The sequence below is a fragment of the Orcinus orca genome, chromosome X, assembly GCF_937001465.1.
Source record: "Orcinus orca chromosome X, mOrcOrc1.1, whole genome shotgun sequence".
NCBI lineage: Eukaryota > Metazoa > Chordata > Mammalia > Artiodactyla > Delphinidae > Orcinus > Orcinus orca.
The window spans coordinates 79135706-79157689 of record NC_064580.1 but is presented as its reverse complement, the minus strand read 5'-3'; positions in this window follow the sequence as shown (position 1 = coordinate 79157689).

The following is a 21984-nucleotide window of genomic DNA, read 5'->3' as shown; positions in this document are numbered from 1 at the left end:
TTCTGTGTATTAAATTTGTATTCTGCAAATTTACCAAATTCATTGATGCACTCTAGAGGTTTTCAAGTAGTGTCTTTAGGGTTTTCTATGTATAGTATCATGTCATCTGCAAACAGTGACAGTTTTACTTTTTTGTTTCCATTTTGGATTCCTTTTATTTCTTTTTCTTTTCTGATTGCCATGGCTAGGTCTTCCAAAACTGTGTTGAATAATAGTGGCAAGAGTGGGCATCCTTGTCTTATTCCTGATCTTAGAGGAAATGCTTTCACCATTGAGAATGATGTTTGCTGAGGGTTTGTCATATCTAGTCTTTATTATGTTGAGGTAGTTTCTCTCTATGCCCACTTTCCAGAGAGTTTTTATCATAAATTGGTGTTGAATTTTTAAAAAACTTTTTCTGCATCTATTGAGATGATCATATGTTTTTTCTCCTTCAATTTGTTAATATCGGGTATCACATTGATTGATTTGCGTATACTGAAGAATCCTTGGATCCCTGGGGTAAATCCCACTTGATCATGGCTTATGATCCTTTTAATGTGCTGTTGGATTCACTTTGCTAGTATTCTGTTGAGGATATTTGTATCTATGTTCATCAGTGTTATTGGCCTGTAATTTTCTTTCTCTGTTGTTTCTTTGTCTGGTTTTGGTATCAGGGTGATGGTGGCCTCGTAGAATGAGCTTGAGAGTGTTCCTTCCTCTGCACTTTTTTGGAAGCATTTGAGAAAGATAGGTGTTGTTAGCTTTTCTCTAAATGTTGATAGAATTCGCCTGTGAAGCCATCTGGTCCTGGACTTTTGTTTGTTGGAAGATTTTTAATCACAGTTTCAATTTCCTTTACTTGTGATTGTTCTGTTCATATTTTCTATTTCTTCCTGGTTCAGTCTTGGCAGGTTGTACCTTTCTAAGAACTTTCCATTTCTTCCAGGTTGTCTATTTTCTGGCATATAGTTACTTGCAGTAGTCTCTTATGATCCTTTGTATTTCTGTGGTGTCAGTTGTAACTTCTCCTTTTTCATTTGTCATTTTATTGATTTGAATCCTCTCCCTTTTTTTCTTGATGAGTTTGGCTAAAGGTTTATCAATTTTATCTTCTCAAAGAACCAGCTTTTAGTTACATTGATCCTTGCTATTGTTTTCTTTGTGTCTATTTAATTTTTCTTTGCTCTGATCTTTGACTTCTTTCTCTCTACTAACTTCGGGTTTTGTTTGTTCTTCTTTATCTAGTTGCAATAATTGTAAGGTTAGGTTGTTTATTTGAGATTTTTCTTTTTTCCTGATGATTGGGAGGCCCAGCCTGCTGCTCAACCAACTTACTCCTCAGGGTGGGTGTCTCCTTCTTTAATATCACTTTCCCTCTGAGTCCCATCGCAGGGGCACAGGTCCCTACCTCATCACTTTCCTTCCCTTCCTTCCTGCTTGTGTGTTTATCTTTTTTACATCCTTGGTTGTTCAGGAGTCCTTCTGCTGGTTTTCAGTTAATTTTCTGTGAGGCTTATTCCACATACAGAAAACTACATTATAAAAATTACTTTTCTTGAATCCAAAATGCATAGCACAGGGAACTCTGTTCAATATTATGTATCAACCTAAATGGGAAAATATTTTTTTAAAGAATAGATACATATATATGTATAAATGAATCACATTGCTGTACACCTGAAATTAATACAACATTGTTAATCAACTATGTTCCAATGTAGTTAATAATTAATTAATATAACAATACGTATTAGGAATATTGTTCTTCAATTCAGACTTCTTAATATGTAACTGGAGACACTAAAGGAAAAATAGCAATTCAAAATAAAAATCAAATACAACATCCACAAATATTTATGTCTTTGTAGGTCCCTGGATTGGATGATTCATGCCACATATATGGTAAAGTTCCATGTATGCTACTGAGTTCAGAGGATAGCAAGAGTTTTTTGCTTAAGAAAGCCTTGACAGTTCAGAGATTTGGGTTACACACAGATGTTAAAATCTTAAAAGCAATAAAAATAGGAGTAGAAATTTGCAACCTCTGCCTAGTGTGAGAGAATGTGATTAAAACAATATGGTTGGAACTTGCTATAAAAAAGACCACCAACTCAGAATTTAAGAATAATACTTGGTTGCTTTTAATAATATTCCACTTGTTACAACATGGATGAACCTTGAAAACATGCTAACTGAAGGAACCCAGTAACAAAAGGCTGCATATATTGTATGATTTCATTCATATGGAGTGTCCAGAAGAGGCAGATTTATAGAAATAATAAATAGATGGTGGTTGCCTAAGGCTGGGGTCAGTAGGGAAAATGGGAGAGGGTGAGTACTAAAGGGTATGTGGTTTCTTTTTGAGGAGATGAAAATGTTTCAAAATAACTTTAATAAAGTTATTTTTTATTTTAAATACATTAAATGGGAAAAATATAATTTCACTTTTTTACAAGTAGTTGTCCAGCTTTCCCAGCACCGTTTACTGAAAAAACTGTCTTTCCTCCATTGTATAGCCTTACCTCCTTTGTCATAGATTAATCAACTATAGGTGCATGGGTTTATTTCTCAGCTTTCTATCCTGTTCCATTGATCTATATTTCTGTTTTTCTGCCAATAACATACTGTTTTGATGACTGTAGCTTTGTAGTGTACTCTGAAGTCAGGGAGCATGATTCCTCCAGCTTTATTTCCCTTTCTTAAGACTCTTTTGGCTATTTGGGGTCTTTTGTGTCTCTCTACAAATTTTAAGATTTTTTGTTCTAGTTCTGTGAAAAAAAGCCATTGGTAATTTGATAGAGATTGCATTGAATCTGTAGATTGCCTTGGGTATTATGTTCATTTTAAGAATATTGATCCTTCCAATCAAAGAACATGGTATATCTTTCCATATGTTTGTGTCATCTTCAATTTCTTTCATGAGCATTTTATAGTTTTTGGAGCACAGGTCTTTTGCCTCCTTAGGTAGGTTTATTCCTAGGTATTTTACTCTTTTTGATGTGATGGTGAATGGGATTGTTTCTTTAATTTCTCTTTTTGATCTTTCGTTGGTAGTGTACAAATATGCAACAGATTTCTATGTATTACTTTTGTATGCTTCAATTTTACCAAATTCTTTGATGACCTCTAGTAGTTTTCTAGTAGCATCTTTAGGATTTTCTATGCATAGTATCATGCCATCTGCAAACAGTGACAGTTTTACTACTTCTTTTCCATTTTGTATTCCTTCTATTTCTTTTTCTTCTCTGATTGCTGTGGATAGGACTTCCAAAACAATGTTGAATAAAAGTGGCAAGACTGGGCATCCTTGTGTTGTTCCTGATCTTAGAGGAAATGCTTTCAGCTTTCCACTGTTGAGTATGATGTTAGCTGTAGGTTTGTCGCATATGGCCTTTATTATGTTGAGGTATGTTCCCTCTATGTCCACTTTATGGAGAGTTTTTATCATAAATGGATGTTGAACTTTGTCAAAACTTTTTCTGCATCTATTGAGATGATCATATGATTTTTAATTCTTCAATTTGTTGATGTGGTGACACTGATTGACTTGAAGCTATTGAAAAATCCTTACATCTCTGGGATAAATCCCACTTGATCATGGTGTATGATTATTTTAATGTATTGTTGCTCAATCTTGCTAATTATTAGAGAAACGCAAATAAAAACTACAAGGAGGAATCACCTCAGACTGGTAAGAATGGCCATCATCAAAAAATCTACAAGCAATAAATGCTGGAGAGGGTGTGGAGAAAAGGGAACCCTCCTACACTTTTGGTGGGAATGTAAATTGGTACAGCCACTATGGAGAACGGTATGGAGATTCCTTAAAAAACTAAAAAATACAGCTACCATATGATCCAGCAATAACACTCATGAGCATATATTAGAGAATATGATGGTTCCATAGAATACATGCACCCCAATGTTCATTGCAGTGCTGTTTACAATAGCCAAGACATGGAAGAAGCCTAAATGTCCATCAAGAGATGAATGAATAAAGAAAATGTGGTACATATATACAATAGAATATTATTCAGCCATAAAAAAGAACGAAATAATTCCATTTGCAGCAACATGGATAGACCTGGAGATTATTATAAGTGAAGTCAGACAGAGAAAGACAAATATCATATGATATAGCTTATATGCAGAGTCTTAAAAACGTATACAAATTAACTTATTTACAAAAGAGAAACAGACTCACAGACTTAGAGAAAGAACTTGTGGTTACCAGGTGGGAAGGGTAAGGGCGGAGGTATAGATTGGGAGTTTCGGATTGACATGTACACACAGCTATATTTAAATACATAACGAACAAGGACCTACTGTAAAGCACAAGAATGCTCTTCAATATTCTGTAATAACCTAAATGGGAAAAGAATTTGAAAATGAATAGATGTATGTATGTGTATATATATATATATATATATATATATATATATATATGAATAACTTCGCTGTACACCTGAAACTAATGTGTCATTGTTAATCAGCTATGCTCCAATACAAAATCAATATTAAAAAAAAGAAAAAAATATGGTATGTGAATTATGTCTCAATAAATTTGTTAGAATAAATAAATACATAAAAATGATTGATTATTCTCAGGGAAACAAAGAAAATACTTGGCTGTTTACATAAACTTCATAACAAGGAAAGCAAAGATTATTCACCAGACTAAATATGGAGACTATCATACCCTAGTTTCTTAACTCATCAAAATTACAGACTCTCTTTCATACTGGTACACAGGCTGACTTTCAATAATTGCATTGTGGTCAGCAGTGGAGAGAGACGATTCCTCGTGTTGCTCAGAAAAGGGAGAGTAGAGCCCATAATACTCAATTGGAGAGATAAAGGATACACTTCATACTTATATATTAACTATCTTCAAAAAGATTATTTCAAAAGGCTGATACTAACATAACTTTTAAAGAGGTTACAGTATTCATAGAGTAAATTATTTAGATTTATAAAGGACTCATAATATTAGTCTAGGAAAGTTAAGCAATAAGGACGTTTTAGTTAGTTGAGATTTTAACTTTCAAAATATATGATATCAAATTCTATTTATATTGGAGGCTGCTTTCCTCTCTAAATAGTTTGATTTGAGATGTAAAATGGTTGTCTACCTCCCATGAACTAGAGAGACTTGAGTGGCAGGTCTTCAAAGGTTTGAAATCCATTCTCTTGTAGCTGGAAGTATGACATGGTAAATCACAATGAGAACTATGGAGTCAAGTAGACCTGGGATTGAATCCCAGGTCCACCACTTACTAGCAGTATGACATTCAGCAAGTTCCTGAACCTCAGTTTCTCACCCTGTAAAATGGAAATAATTGCAAATTACGGCCATTGTAAAGTTTAAATAAAATAGTACAGGTAGATTGATTAACATGGACTGGCACTCAATGAATGTTGATTCTATTACCTATGTGTAATCTATCAGGTACCATTTCCGGATCATGTACTAACAAGTCTAAGGTAGTATTTGGACAAACAGTGTAACATAGTTGATAACAAAATCTTCTGGAATCAAACAACTTTCCTTCAAATATTAACTCCACTGTTTATGTGACTCCATCTTTCTAAGGCTCCAAGTTTTACCAATAAAATGGAGATAATAATAATTCTTGTCTAGGGCTGTTGTGAAAATTAAACATCAAATTTGTACACCCTTCAGCATAATGTTCAATGTAGAGTAAGTGCCTACTAAAAGTTAGCATTTAGCAGTATAATTTTAGAGAGATGATGATGGAAGTGACTTCAGTATAGATACAGGAGAAAAGACTGCAAATAATTGTTGAAGAATAGGCAGCAAGAGCCTTGATGGGGGGCACTTCAAGATGGTGGAGGAGTAAGACGTGGAGATAACCTTCCTCCCCACAAACATATCAAAAATACATCTACATGTGGAACAACTCCTAGAGAACACCAAATGAATGCTGGCAGAAGACCTCAGGCTTCCCAAAAGGCAAGAAACTCCCCATGTACCTGGATAGGGAAAAAGAAAAAGGAAAAACAGAGACAAAATAATAGGGGGGGCTTCCCTGTTGGCATAGTGGTTGAGAGTCTGCCTGCCAATGCAGGGGACATGGGTTCGTGTTCCGGTCTGGGAGGATCCCACATGCCGCAGGGTGGCTGGGCCCATGAGCCATGGCTGCTCAGCCTGTGAGTCCAGAGCCTGTGCTCTGCAATGGGAGAGGCCACAACAGTAAGAGGCCCACATATCCCAAAAATAAAGAAAAAAAAATGAAAAAAAAATATAGGGACAGGACCTGCACCTTTGGGAGGGAGCTGTGAAGGAGGAAAGGTTTCGACACACTAGAAGCCCTTTTGCAGATGGAGACTGCAGGTGGCGAAGGGGGGAAGCTTCAGAGCCATGGAGGAGAGTGCAGCAACAGGGGTGCAGAGGGCAAAGCAGAGAGATTCCTGCACAGAGGATCAGTGCCAACCAGCACTCACCAGCATGAGAGGCTTCTCTGCTCACCCGCCAGAGGGGTGTTGGGGGCTGGGAGCTGAGGCTCAGACTTTGGAGGTCAGATCCTAGGGAGAGAACTGGGGTAGGCTGCGTGAACACAGCCTAAAGGGGGCTAGTGCACCACAACTAGCTGGGAGGGAGTCCGGGAAAAGTCTGGAACTGCCTAAGAGACAAGAGACAGTTGTTTCAGGGTGCACGAGGAGAGTGAATTCAGAGCACCGCCTAAACAAACTCCAGAGAAGGGAACAAGCCACGGCTATCAGCGTGGACAACAGAGATGGGCATGAAATGCTAAGGCTACTGCAGCAGCCACCAAGAGGCCTGTGTGCAAGCACAGGTCACTATCCATACGTCCCCTCCTGGGAGTCTGCACAGTCTGCCACTGCCAGGATCCCGTGATCCAGGACAACATCTGCAGGAGAACACATGGTGCACTTCAGGGTGTTGAAACATCATAAGAGCCTCTGCTGCTGCAGGCTTGCCCTACATTCCATTCCCCTCCCTCTCCCTGGCCTCAGTGTGCCAGAGCCCCCTAATCAGCTGCTCCTTTAACCCCCTCCTGTCTGGGGGAAGAAAAAATGCCAGCGGTTTACGTACATGCAGAGGTGGGACCAAATCTAAAGCTGAGCCCCAGGAGTTGTGCAAACAAAGAAGAGAAAGGGAAATTTCCCCATGCAGCCACAGGAGAAACAGATTAAATCTCAACAATCAACTTGCTGTACCCTGAAACTTTGGAATACCTGAATAGACAACAAATCATCACAAAATTGAGGCAGTGAACTTTGGGAGAAACTGTAGTCTTGGGGTTTGCTTTCTGCATCTAATTTGTTTCTGGTTTTATGTTTATCTTAGTTTAGTATTTAGAGCTTATTATCACAGGTAGATTTGTTTATTGATTTGGATGCTCTCTTCTTTTTTTAAAAAAAGTATTTTTTTTCATTTTTCTCTTTTTCTGAGTGTGTATGTCTTGCTTCTTTGTGTAATTTTGTCTGTATAGGTTTGCTTTTACCATTTGCCCTAGGGTTCTGTCTCTCCGTTTTCTTTTTTTTTTTCTTTTTTTGTATAGTTCTTAGTAATTGCATTCATTGGTGGATTTCTTTATTTGTTTGGTCACTCACTTCTTCATTTTTTTAAACTACTTTTTTATTTTTTATCTTAATAATCTTTTTTACTTTTTATTTTAATAACTTTATATTATTCCATTTTATTTATTTTTTCTTTCTTTCTTTTTTTCCATTTTCTTCAGAGCCTTGTGTCTGACAGGGTCTTGGTGTTCTGGTCGGGTGTCAGGCCTGAGCCTCTGAGGTTGGAGAGCCGAGTTCAGGACACTGGTCCACCAGAGACTTCCCGGCCTCACATAATATCAATCGGCTAGAGCTCTCCCAAAGATCTCCACCTCAATGATAAGACCCAGCTCCACTCAATGACCAGGAAGCTCCAGTGCTGGATACCCAATGCCAAACAACTAGCAACACAGGAACACAACCCCACTCATTAGCACAGAGGCTGCCTAAAATCATAATAAGTTAACAGACACCCAAAAACACCACTGGACATGGTACTGCCCACTGGAAAGAAAAGATCTAGCCTCATCCATCACAACACAAGCACCAATCCTCTCCAACAGAAAGCCTACACAACCCACTGAACCAACCTTACCCACTGGGGGCAGACACCAAGAACAACAGAAACTATGAAACTGCAACCTGTGCTAAAAGGAGACCCCAAACACAGCAAGTTAAGCAAAATGAGATGACAGAGAAACACACAGGAGATGAAGGAGGCAGGTAAAAATCCACAAGGCCAAAGAAATGAAGAGGAAATAGGCAGTCTATCTAAAAAAGAATTCAGAGTAATGGTAGTAAAGACGATTCAAAATCTTGGAAATAGGATGGAGAAAATACAAGAAGCATTTAACAAGGACCTAGGATAACTAAACAGCAAAAAAAACGATGAACAACACAATAAATGAAATTTAAAATTCTCTAGAAGGAATCAGTAGCAGAATAACTGAGGGAGAAGAACGGATATGTGACCTCGAAGATAAAATATGGGAAACAACTACTGCAGAGCAGAATAAAGAAAAAAAGAATTAAAAGAATTAAGGACAGTTGCAGAGACCAGCTGAACAACATTAAATGCACCAACATTCGAATTATGGAGTCCCAGAAGAAGAAGAGGAAAAGAAAGGGACTGTGAAAATATTTGAAGAGATTATAGTTGAAAACTTATCTGATATGAGAAAGGAAATAGTCAAGTCCAGGAAGTGCAGAGAGTCCCATACAGGATAAATTGAATGAAAAACATGCCAAGACACATATTAATCAAACTATTTAAAATTAAACACAAAGAACAAATATTAAAAGCAGCAAGGGAAAAGCAACAAATAACATTCAAAGGAATCCCCATAAGGTTAATAGCTGATCTTTCAGCAGAAATTCTACAAGCCAGAAGGGTGTGTCAGGACATATTGAAAGTGATGAAAGGGAAAAACCTACAAGAAAGATTACTCTACACAACAAGGATCTCATTCAGATTTGACAGAGAAATTAAAAGCTTTACAGACAAGCAAAAGCTAACAGAATTCAGCACCACAAAACCAGCTTTAAAACAAATGCTAAAAGAACTTCTCTAGGCAGGAAACACAGGAGAAGGAAAATACCTACAATAACAAACCCAAAACAATTAAGGAAATGGTAATAGGAACATATATATCAATAATTACCTTAAATGTAAATGGATTAAATGTTCCAACCAAAAGACACAGACTGGCTGAATGGTTACAATGCTGAGATTGTCATATGTGTTGTCTACAAGAGACCCATTTCAGACCTAAGGACACATACAGACTGAAAGTGAGGGGATGGAAAGATATTCCATGCAAATGGAAATCAAAAGAAAGCTGGAGTAGCAATTCTCATGACAGACAAAATAGACTTTAAAATAAAGACTCTTCGAAGAGACAAAGACGAACACAACATAATGACCAAGGGATCAATCCAAGATGAAGATATAACAACTGTAAACATTTATGCACCCAATTTAGGGGCAACTCAATAAATAAGACAAATACTAACAGCCATAGAAGGGGAAATTGACAGTAACACTATCATAGTAGGGAATTTTAACACCCCACTTTCACCAATGGACAGATCATCGAAAATGAAAATAAATAAGGAAACACAAACTTTAAATGATACATTAAACAAGATGGACTAAATTGATATTTATAGGACAATCCATCCAAAAACAACAGAATACACTTTATGCTCAAGTGAGCATGGAATATTCTCCAGGATCAATCATATCCTCGGTCACAAATCAAGCCTTGGTAGATTTAAGAAAACTGAAATCATATCAAGTACATTTTCTGAGCACGATGCTATGAGACTAGATATCAATTACAGGAAAAAATCTGTAAAAAATACAAACAATGAAGGCTAAATAATACACTACTAAATAACCAAGAGATCACTGAAAAAGCAAAAGGAAAACAAAAAATACCTAGAAACAAATGACATTGAAAACACAATGACCCAAGACCTATGGGATGCAGGAAAAGCAGTTCTAAGAGGGAAGTTTATAGCAATATAATCCTACCTCAAGAAACAAGAAAAATCTCAAATTAACAGCCTAATCTTACACTTAAAGCAATTAGAGAAATAAGAACAAAAAACCCCACCAAAGTTAGCAGAAGGAAAGAAATACTAAAAATCAGATCAGAAATAAATGAAAAAGAAATAAAGGAAATGATAGCAAAGATCAGTAAAACTAAAAACTGTTTCTTTGAGGAGATAAACAAAACTGATAAACCTTTATCCAGGCTCATTAAGAAGAAAAGGGAGAAGTCTCTAATCAATAGATTAGAAATGAGAAAGGAGAGGTAATAACTGACATTGCAGAAATACAAAGGATCATGAGAGATTACTACAAGCAACTCTATGCCAATAAAATGGACAACCTGGAAGAAATGGACAAATTCTTAGAAAAGCACAACCTTCTGAGACAGAACCAGGGAGAAATAGAAGATATAAACAGACCAATCACAAGCAGTGAAATTGAAACTGTGGTTAAAAATCTTCCAACAAACAAAAGCCCAGGACAAGATGGCCTCACTTGCAAATTCTATCAAATATTTAGAGAAGAGCTAACACATATCCTTCTCAAATTCTTCCAAAATATAGCAAAAAGAGGAACACTCCCAAACTCATTCTACAAGGCAACCATCTCCCTGATACTTAAAACAGGCAAAGATGACACAAAGAAAGAACACTACAGGCCAATATCATTGATAAACATAGAGGCAAAAATCCTCAACAAAATACTGGCAAACAGAATCCCACAAAACAATAAAAGAATCATACATCATGATCAAACTGGGTTTATCCCAGGAATGCAAGGATTCTTCAAGATAAGCAAATCAATGTGATAAACCACATTAACAAATTGATTGATAAAACACATATGATCATCTGAATAGATGCAGAAAAATATTTTGACAAAACTCAACACCCAGTTATGATAAAAACCCTCCATAAAGTAGGCATAGAGGGAACTTCCCTTAACATAATAAAAGCCATATATGACAAACCCACAGCCAACATTGTTCTCAATGGTGAAAAACTGAAACCATTTCCACTAAGATCAGGAACAATACAAGTTTTCGCCCTCTCACCTTTATTATTCAACACAGTTTTGGAAGTTTTAGCCACAGAAGTAAGAGAAGAAAAAGAAATAAAATTATCCATATCAGAAAAGAAGAAGTAAAACGGTCACTGTTTGCAGATGACATGATACTATACATAGATAATCCTAAAGATGCTACCAGAAAACTACTGGAGCTAATCAATGAATTTGGTAAAGTAGCAGGTTACAAAATTAGTGCACAGAAATCTCTTGCATTCCTAATACACTAATGATGAAAAATCTGAAACAGAAAATAAGAAACCACTTCTATTTACCACTGCAACAAAAAGAATAAAATACCTAGGAATAAACCTACCTAAGGGGACAAACACCTATATGCAGAAAACTATAAGACACTCTTGAAAGAAATTAAAGATGATACAAACAGATGGAGAGATATACCATATTCTTGGATTGTAAGAATCAACATTGTGAAAATGACTATACTACCTAAAGCAACTGCAAATTCAATACAATCCCTAACAAATTACCAATGCCATTTTTCACAGAACTGGAACAAAAAATTTCACAATCTGTATGGAAACACAAAAGACCCCGAATAACCATAGCAATGTTGAAAAAGAAAAATGGAGGTGGAAGATTCAGGCTCCTGGACTTCAGACTATATTGCAAAGCTACAGTAATCAAGACAGTATAGTACTGGCACAAAAACAGAAAGAGAGATCAATACAACAGGATAGAAAGCCCAGAGATAAACTCATGCACTTATGGTCATATTATCTTTGATAAATGAGGCAAGAATATACAATGGATAAAAGACAGCCTCTTCAGGAGGTGTCGCTGGGAAAACTGGAGAGCTACATGTGAAAGAATGAAATTAGAACACTCCCTAACACCATACACAATAATAAATTCAAAATGTATTAAAGACCTAATGTAAGGCCAGACACTATAAAACACTTAGAGGAAAGCATAGGAAGAACACTCCATGACTTACATCACATCAAGATCCTTTTTGACCCACCTCCTAGAGAAATGGAAATGAAAACAAAAATAAAGAAATGGGACCTAATGATAGTTAAAAGCTTTTGCAAAACAAAGGGATTCATAAACAAGATGAAAAGACAACCCTGAGAATGGGAGAAAATATTTGTAAATGAAACAACTGACAAAGGATTAATCTCCAAAATTTACAAGCAGCTCATGCAGCTCAATATCAAAAAAACAAACATTCCAATCCAAAGGTGGGAAGAAGACCTAAATAGACATTTCTCCAGAGAAGATATACAGATGCCCAGCACGCTCACGAAAGGATGCTCAACATCACTAATCATTAGAGAAATGCAAATCAAAACTACATTGAGGTATCACCTCACACCAGGCAGAATGGCCATCATCAAAATATCTACAAACAATAAATGCTGGAAAGAGTGTGGAGAAAAGGGAACCCACTTGCACTGTTGGTGGGAATGTAAATTGAAATAGCCACTATGGAGAACAATATGGAGGTTCCTTAAAAAACTAACGATAGAACTACCATACAACTCTGCAATCCCACTACTGGCCGTATACCCAGAGAAAACCCTAATTCAAAAAGAATCATGTACCATAATGTTCATTGTAGCTCTGTTTACAATAGCCAGGACAGGGAAGCAACCTGTGTCCATCAACAGATGAATGGATAAAGAAGATGTGGCAGGGCTTCCCTGGTGGTGCAGTGGTTGAGAGTCTGCCTGCCGATGCAGGGGAAACGGGTTTGTGCCCCGGTCCAGGAAGATCCCACATGCCATGGAGCAGATGGCCTGTGAGCCATGGCCACTGAGCCTGAGGGTCTGGAGCCTGTGCTCCACAATTTGAGAGGCCACAGCAGTGAGAAGCCCATGTACTGAAAAAAAAAACAAAAAAAAATACATGTGGCAAATATATACAGTGGAATATTACTGAGCTTTAAAAAGAAATAAAATTGAGTTATTTGTAGTGAGGTGGATGTACCTAGAGACTGTCATACAGAGTGAAGTAAGTCAGAAAAACAAATACTGTATGCTAATACATATACATGGAATCTAAAAAAAAAAAAGGTTCTGAAGACCCTAGGGGCTGGACAGGAATAAATACGCATATGTAGAGAATGGACTTGAGGACATGGGGAGGGGTAAGTGTAAGCTGGGACAAAGTGAGATAGTAGCACTGACATATATACACTGCCAAATGTAAAATAGATAGCTAGTGGGAAGCAGCCACAAAGCACAGGGAGATCAGTTCAGTGCTTTGTTACCACAGGGGTGGTAACAAAGGGGTGGGATAGGGAGAGTGGGAGGGAGACACAAGCGGGAGGGGATTTGGGGATATATGTATACGTATACCTGATTCACTTTGTTATACCGCAGAAACTAACCCACCATTAGAAAACTATTATACTCCAAGAAAGATTAAAAAAAAAATCTTGATAATAGCCATGAATAGAATAGAAATGAAGTAAAGATAAAGTACCAGATTCAAGAGAGATACAAAAGATGAATTAGTAGGACTTTGTATTTTATTGGACATAGGGAGTAAAGGAGAAGAAATCATACATTATGATTATACGGTTTTGACTCACATTAACATTGAGTGGTTTTGACAAAAATAGGTTATAAAGTTGTGGTAGTTTTTGTTTTCGTTTTTGTTTTTAACAAGGGAAAGTTAATGAACTTTGTTACCTTAGTGTCTGTGGACGTTTTATCCAAATTGAAGTGAATTATCCTGAGTAAAGCTGAGTCATCTGGATAGATGTAATGGTTGATGCATTGAAATAGCTGTCAAATTTATATTTAGTTTTTCACAATTATTTAAGCAAATGTGAATTAAAAAACACCTGGAGAGTTTGGTATTTTGATGTTTAGTAGTACCAACTGGTTTTATATGTTGGATGTTAACCCCTTATTGGTCATATCATTTGCAAACATTTTCTCCCATTCCATAGGTTGTTTTTTTCATTTTGTCAGTGGTTTCTTTTGTTGTGCAAAATCTTTGTTTAACTAGGTCCCATTTGTTTATTTTTGTTTTTGTTTCCTTTGCTTTAAGAGAGCTATTGAAAAAAGATCTATGTCAAAGAGTGTTCTGCATTCTCTACTAGAAGTCTTATGGTTTCAGGTCTTATATTTAGGTATTTAATCCATTTGGAGCTTATTTTTTGTATATGGTGTGATAAAATGTTCTAATCTCATTGTTTTACATGTAGCTGTCCAGTTTTCCAGCACCACTAATCGAAGAGACTGTCTTATCTTCACTGTATATTCTTGTCTTATTTGTTGTATGTTAATTGACCACAAGTGTGTGAGTTTATTTCTGGGCTCTCAATCTGTTCCATTGATCTATGTGTCTGTTTTCATGTGAGTATCATAATGTTTTGATTACTGTAGCTTTGTAGTATAGTCTGAAGTCAGGGAGTGTGACTTCTCCAGCTCATCTCTTCTTTCTGAAGATAGTATTGGCAATTAAAAAATGGGAAGAAGACCTGATAGACATTTTTCCAAAGAAGTGCAGATGGCCAAGAAGCACATGAAAAGATGCTCAACATTGCTAACCATCAGGAAAATGAAAATCAAAACCACAATGAGATATCACTTCACACCTGTCAGAATGGCTATCATCAAAATAAACACAAATAACAAATGTTTATGAGGATGTGGAGAAAAGGGAACCCTCTTACACTGTTGGTGGGAATGTAAACTGGTGCAGCCACTGTGGAAACCAGCATAGAGGTTTGTCAAAAAACTAAAAATAGAACTGTCACATGACCCAGTAATTCCACTCCTGGATACATATCTAAAAATCCCAAAATACTAATTCTAAAATATGCATGCACCCCAATGTTAATAGCAGCATTATTTATAATTGCCAAGATTTTGAAGCAACCTAAGTGTCCATCAACAGATGAATGGATAAGGAACATGTGGTACATATATACACAATGTAATACTATTCAACCAGGAAAATGAATGAAATTTTGCCATTAGCAGCAACATGTGTGGACTTGGAGGGAATTATGCTAAGTGAAATGTCAGACAGAGAAAGACAAATACTGTATGATATCACTTATATACGGAATCTTAAAAAGACAACACACTATTTAACATAACAAAAATGAAGCCAACTCAAAGATACAGAGAACAAATTAGTGGCTAGCACTGGGGAGAGGGAAGGGGGTCAAACGTATACATTTATTTATAAATAAAAACAAAACACCTGGAGAAATTTCTTAAATGAATGCTCTATCTGTCTTATTTCTTCCATTATAACTGTCTCTAAGTCTTTTTGTCTCCTTCTAGCAGATACAGAATCTGGATATTTCTCTTACTGCATACCCCTACCACAAATAAAATGCATAGAACCAATGTTTTAGTTACTTAGGGCTGCATTTTATGCTAGATGTCAGCTTATCCTTTGAAAAACATATGGTGTGATATTGCTCTCAGGTTAATATTTAGAGGTAAACATATACAGTGCATTATGGAAATAATGCCCTTTAACCCTGGAATATGATTTTTTAATATCTTTATTGGAGTATAATTGCTTTACAATGGTGTGTTAGTTTCTGCTTTATAACAAAGTGAATCAGTTACACATATACACGTTTCCATATCTCTTCCCTCCTGCATCTCCCTCCCTCCCACCCTCCGTATCCTACCTATCTAGGCGATCACAAACCACCTAGCTGATCTCCCTGTGCTATGCAGCTGCTTCCCACTAGCTATCCACTTTACGCTTCGTAGTGTATATATGTCCATGCCACTCTATCACCTCGTCACAGCCTACCCCTCTCCCTCCCCATATCCTCAAGTCCATGCTATAGTAGGTCTGTGTCTTTATTCCTGTCTTACCCCTAGGTTCTTCATGACCTTTTCTTTTTTTTTCTTAGATTCCATATATATGTGTTGGCATATGGTATTTGTTTTTCTCTTTCTGACTTACTTTGCTCTGCATGACACATTCTAGGTCCATCCACCTCACCACAAATAACTCAATTTCCTTTCTTTTTATGGCTGAGGAATATTCCTTTGTATATATGTGCCACACCTTCTTTATCCAATCATCTGTTGACGGACACTTAGGTTGTTTCCATGTCCTGGCTATTGTAAATAGAGCTGCAATGAACATTTTGGTACATGACTCTTTTTTAATTATGGTTTTCTCAGGGTATATGCCCAGTAGTGGGATTGCTGGGTCATATGGTAGTTCTATTTGTAGATTTTTAAGGAACCTCCATACTGTTCTCCATAGTGGCTGTAACAATTTACATTCCCACCAACAGTGCAAGAGTGTTCACTTTCCTCCACACCCTCTCCAGCATTTATTGTTTCTAGATTTTTTGATGATGGCCATTCTGACTGGGGTGAGATGATATCTCATTGTAGTTTTGATTTGCATTTTTCTAATGATTAAAGATGCTGAGCATTCTTTCATGTGTTTGTTGGCAATCTGTATATCTTCTTTGGAGAAATGTCTATTTAGGTCTTCTGCCCATTTTTGGATTGGGTTGTTTGTGTTTTTTTTGTTATTAAGCTGCATGAGCTGCTTGTAAATTTTGGAGATTAAGCCTTTGTCAGTTGCTTCATTTGCAAATATTTTCTCCCATTCTGAGGGTTGTCTTTTGGTCTTGTTTATGGTTTTCTTCGCTGTACAAAAGCTTTTAAGTTTCATTAGGTCCCATTTGTTTATTTTTGTTTTTATTTCCATTTCTCTAGGAGGTGGATCAAAAAGGATCTTGCTGTGATTTATGTCATAGAGTGTTCTGCCTATGTTTTCCTTTAAAAGTTTGGTAGTGTCTGGCCTTACATTTAGGTCTTTAATCCATTTTGAGCTTATTTTTGTGTATGGTGTTAGGGAGTGTTCTAATTTCATACTTTTACATGTACCTGTCCAGTTTTCCCAGCACCACTTATTGAAGAGACTGTCTTTTCTCCACTGTATATTCTTGCCTCCTTTATCAAAGATAAGGTGACCATAAGTGTGTGGGTTTATCTCTGGGCTTTCTATCATATTCCATTGATCTATATTTCTGCTTTTGTGCCAGTACCATACTGTCTTGATTACTGTAGCTTTGTAGTATAGTCTCAATTCAGGGAGCCTGATTCCTCCAGCTCCATTTTTCGTTCTCAGGATCACTTTGGCTATTCGGGGTCTTTTGTGTTTCCATACAAATTGTGAAATTTTTTGTTCTCATTTTGTGAAAAATGCCAGTGGTAGTTTGATAGGCATTGCATTGAATCTGTAGATTGTTTTGGGTAGTAGAGTCTTTTTCACAATGTTGATTCTTCCAATCCAAGAACATGGTATATCTCTCCATCTATTTGTATTATCTTTAATTTCTTTCATCAGTGTCTTATAATTTTCTGCATACAGGTCTTTTGTCTCCTTAGGTAAGTTTATTCCTAAATATTTTATTATTTTTGTTTCAATGGTAGATGGTAAATGTTTTCTTAATTTCACTTTCAGGTTTTTCATCATTAGTGTATCTGCAATGTGATTTTAATGTAATTTTAGACTTCACTGCAGAGAGACTAGCATGAAGGATATATCTGGTGAAAAGAACTAAGAATCCATCAAGTTATCTTGAGTGACAGCTGGTTATTCTACCTATGCATAGACACCTTTGCTTTGACACAATTGCCAAGAAGATTATCTAATATTGTTCAGATATTTAAAAAGCCAAATTCTGTTTGGTTAAGGCTTAATATCCTTAGACTGTCTCTTTGTCTATTGTTTATGATTTATCAGTGTTATTAGATTGCTAATTTTCTAAATGATTTCAAGGTTATCAAATACATTAAATATTGAAACTGCATTGTACAAATATCATCTTTCTTTGATAACCATCCTAAATAACTCTCTGCTCCATTTAATCCCAAAGATGGAATTTAGTAGATAGTGGTAAGAAGAATGCTAGGGTGGCCTATAGAGAGATCAGATTTTCCCCATTATGTATTTTTGGTTTTCTTACTTGGAGTAATACTAGTTAAATACAAGATAAATTAATGGATACAAATATTTTACCTCATAAATCATAGGCTTTTCATCCACATGTTTTCTTCAGTAGCAATTAAATCCTGAATTAAAAAGAGGATTGAAATTTCTTTTCAGCTATCCATTTGGGAAATTAAGGGATCAAAGGAAATGAAGGGGACTGCCATTAATCAGAGATATAAATAGTTCATGTCTTGAAGCAAATATGTAAAGAAATCAAAAATACACACTACCCTAAAATGTGTTTATTTGTGAGTGAGAAATGGTGCAGTAAGTTCAGAGCTGATGAGGAGAAGCTGGCTCTTTGGAGATTTGGCTGCTCCCACTGACTCACATTTTCTGGGCATTACTGCATTACTGAGGCTACTGTACTTATCTCTTAACTAAGCACCAAACAAGCTTAGAGTAAGAGCTGATCTAACAGCTTCACTTGAAAAACTTCTGATTCTAATATCAAAGTATCTCTGTTCTGTATGTCTAGTCAAACATGAACACAATTGTCTGAAGAAAAACATGGATTGATTCATAATTATATATTTTTAATCTTGTCACATTATTAGAAATCATTTTAAAAGGGCTAAAAGAGTTCATATAATTACCCTCAATTTAAATTTTCATTTTGTAAAATGAGACAAGTGACACTACTAACAACTAACATTGTAGATTTGAAATGGGAAAATAACCCCAAAACTCAGAATTAATTATTTGTGACACTCTAACTTATTAGCTGTGCAGTAGACACTCTGTTATGTATGGTTAAAACAATATTTGAATCAACAAATAAGTAAGACCAAGGTAAATCATATGAACATAAATTAGTTGATTATATATCTAAAGCTATCCTAGCTGAAAGACTAACTTGAATTAAATTCCATATTTATATCATCTAATGAAAGGCAAACATTTTCCCTTTAAATTATTTCTTAAAGGATTACACAGCTAAATACAAAGATTATGAAATTTTAGAACAACTTTAAACTTTTTTTTTTTTTTTTACGCTGGCCTCTCACTGTTGTGGCCTCTCCCGTTGTGAAGCACAGGCTCCGGACACGCAGGCTCAGTGACCATGGCTCACCGGCCCAGCCACTCCACGGCATGTGGGATCTTCCTGGACTGGGGCAGGAACCCGTGTCCCCTGCATCGGCAGGTGGACTCTCAATCACTGCGCCACCAGGGAAGCCCAACTTTAAACTTTTATAGAAATCAAACTGTTATTTTTATATACTAGCATGTGAACTGATCATATATATAACGAAATGTTGTATAACAATATGATTTTACTGTAAGTCCCACTGTTTTCTTTGCACTTTGACTCTTTAACGATAATTCCATCTTGTACAAAATAAGTTATAAGTATCAAGTACTTACCTTCTTACAGGCACTAACATTTTTATGTATAATGCCTCATTGAACCCTCACAGTAACTTTATGATTTAGACACTAATATCCCCATTTCACAGGTAAGTAAACTGAAGTGCAAAGAGGTTATGTAATTTAATCAAGATTACTTAGCTAATATATGAAAAATTAATATGTAAGAAAAATCTTTTAAAAGTTAAGATACATATTTAAATTAGAGCCATGTCTTTTGTTGCAAGTGAATTGAGTTTTTGGGGGGCACACCTTCTTTTTCCCCTAATTATTAAAAATCTGAATTTTTAATCATGTTACCAAATAACTCTACTTAATTTGGGGGTGTTCATTTTTTTTATAGACTAAACATTCCGTTTTACCCAGACTCTTTTCCATCACTAATGTATCTAAGGAATTGATTGTCTACACCTGCTTCACTTATTGGTAAATATTAATATCTTTATTAGCTATAACATGCTGAAATAATTAAACTGACCTCATCATGACACAATTATTTGGTTTTAATAATAAATGCTTTGTACTTTAAGTCTTAGTCATTGGTCAAGGTTTGTGTCTTTATTTGGAATCATTTGGAACCAGTAAGTTATTAACATGTCATGCATTGTAGGGCTTTCTATAGTGGTACTAGTTTCTTTGGAATATATTTCACTGTGCTAGTGTGGATATCATCTTGTTCTAGTGAAAGGGAAGCAATTGGTATGCTTACAAGTATGCTCAATTCAAGTTAGATAACACATATTCCATTCTCTGCATGACAAGTTTACAAACCATAGTTAAGTTATCAAAGACTTCTTCCGGGAGAATTTCTACTCAAGTGGAGAGAGCATTAATCACACTGAGGAGGAGAAGCCCTCAGAGTAAACCAAATGAAATTTTCACTTAAAGCTCTTCATCTTCTAAGAGCAGAATCTCAGGAATAGTATTTCTTCCTATTGCTTTAAGCAATCTCCCAGTAGATGTAATGCACCAAAATATATTTCATTTCTTTTCAAGTCACCTTTAATTTTCTATAAAAGACTTTAAATGTCTACAGTTTTCATTGTAAGTGTTTGCCTTCTGGGAAAAAAATAACATTCTAAGAGCTTTTAGAAAAAGTAATAATTATACATCACATGTGATGTTTTTCTCCTTCCCTGTTTTAACAATAAACACAGCACACATAGCATCTACATCCATATCACAGTTAAAAACAAATGTCTTCTTTGTTACTTATATTTTACTTAATCATATTTGATGTTTTACACTGTTTGAACTCAACTCTATAGCTTAGGCATCTTTTAATATTTTAAATTTTATTTTAGTTTTTTAGATTTTCAGACTAACCCCTGTTTGTCATCCTGGGCCTGGCCTCTTCTCCCCAGGCTCCTTGCAGTCTCATACTTAAGAAACTCCTCTGCCCTAGTGTAAGTAGTCTGAATCCAAGAGTCTATAAATGTCAGTATTAGTTCTGGCTTTATTACTGGTCTTCAGTTTTGCCATCTGAAAAATGAGTGCCTACTTCACAGTGTGTAGTTGTGGTGGTTGTTTTTTTTTTGAGAAAGCTGCATATGGCAGTTAATGGACTTCACAGATATGAAGTAGAGATTTTATTACTTAAACTCTATTTTGAAGACTGGGAATATTTGGAACTCGCTTGTACTTGAATAATCAGTCTGAAAAAGCTTGAAGTGGATTAAAAGTCCTCAGCCTCAAGGAAAGCCTTAATCTTGCTTAGTGTCTGTTTGTTTTTCTACCTCCATTTTACTCCCTTTCATTTTTAGTTTTAAGTATAGTTGATTTACAATATTATGTTAGTTTCAGGTGTACAGCATATTGAGTCAGTATTTTTTCAGATTATATTCCATTATAGGTTATTATAAGACAAGGGCTATAATTCCCTGTGCTATACAGTATATCCTTGTTCCTTATTTTTAATATATAGTAGTTTGTGTCTGTTAATCCCATACACCTAATTTGTCCCTCCTCCATTCCCCCTCACCATTGGTAACCACTAGTTTGTTCTCTTTATCTGTGAGTCTGTTTCTGTTTTGCATATACATTCGTGTTGTTTTTTAGATTCCACATATAAGTGATACTATGTAGTATTTGTCTTTCTGTGTCTGACTTGTTTCACTAAGCATATTAATTGTTAGGTAGGTCCATCCATGTTTCTGCAAATGTCAGTATTTCATTTTTTAATGACTGACTAATATATATCTATCTATCACATCTTCTTAATCCAATTGTCTGCTGCTGTGTGCTTAGCTCACTTCCATGTCTTGGCTGTTGTAAATAGTGCTGCTATGAATATTGCGGTTCATGTATCTTTTTGAAGTAGGTTTTTGTTTGTTCCAGATATATAACCAGGAGTGGAATTGATGGATCAATTCTATTTTCAGTTTTTTAAAGAACCTATATAGTGTTTTCCATAGTTGGTTGAACCAATATACATTCACACAAACAGTGCACAAGGGTTCCCTTTTCTCCACATCCTCTCTAACATTTGTATTTGTAGA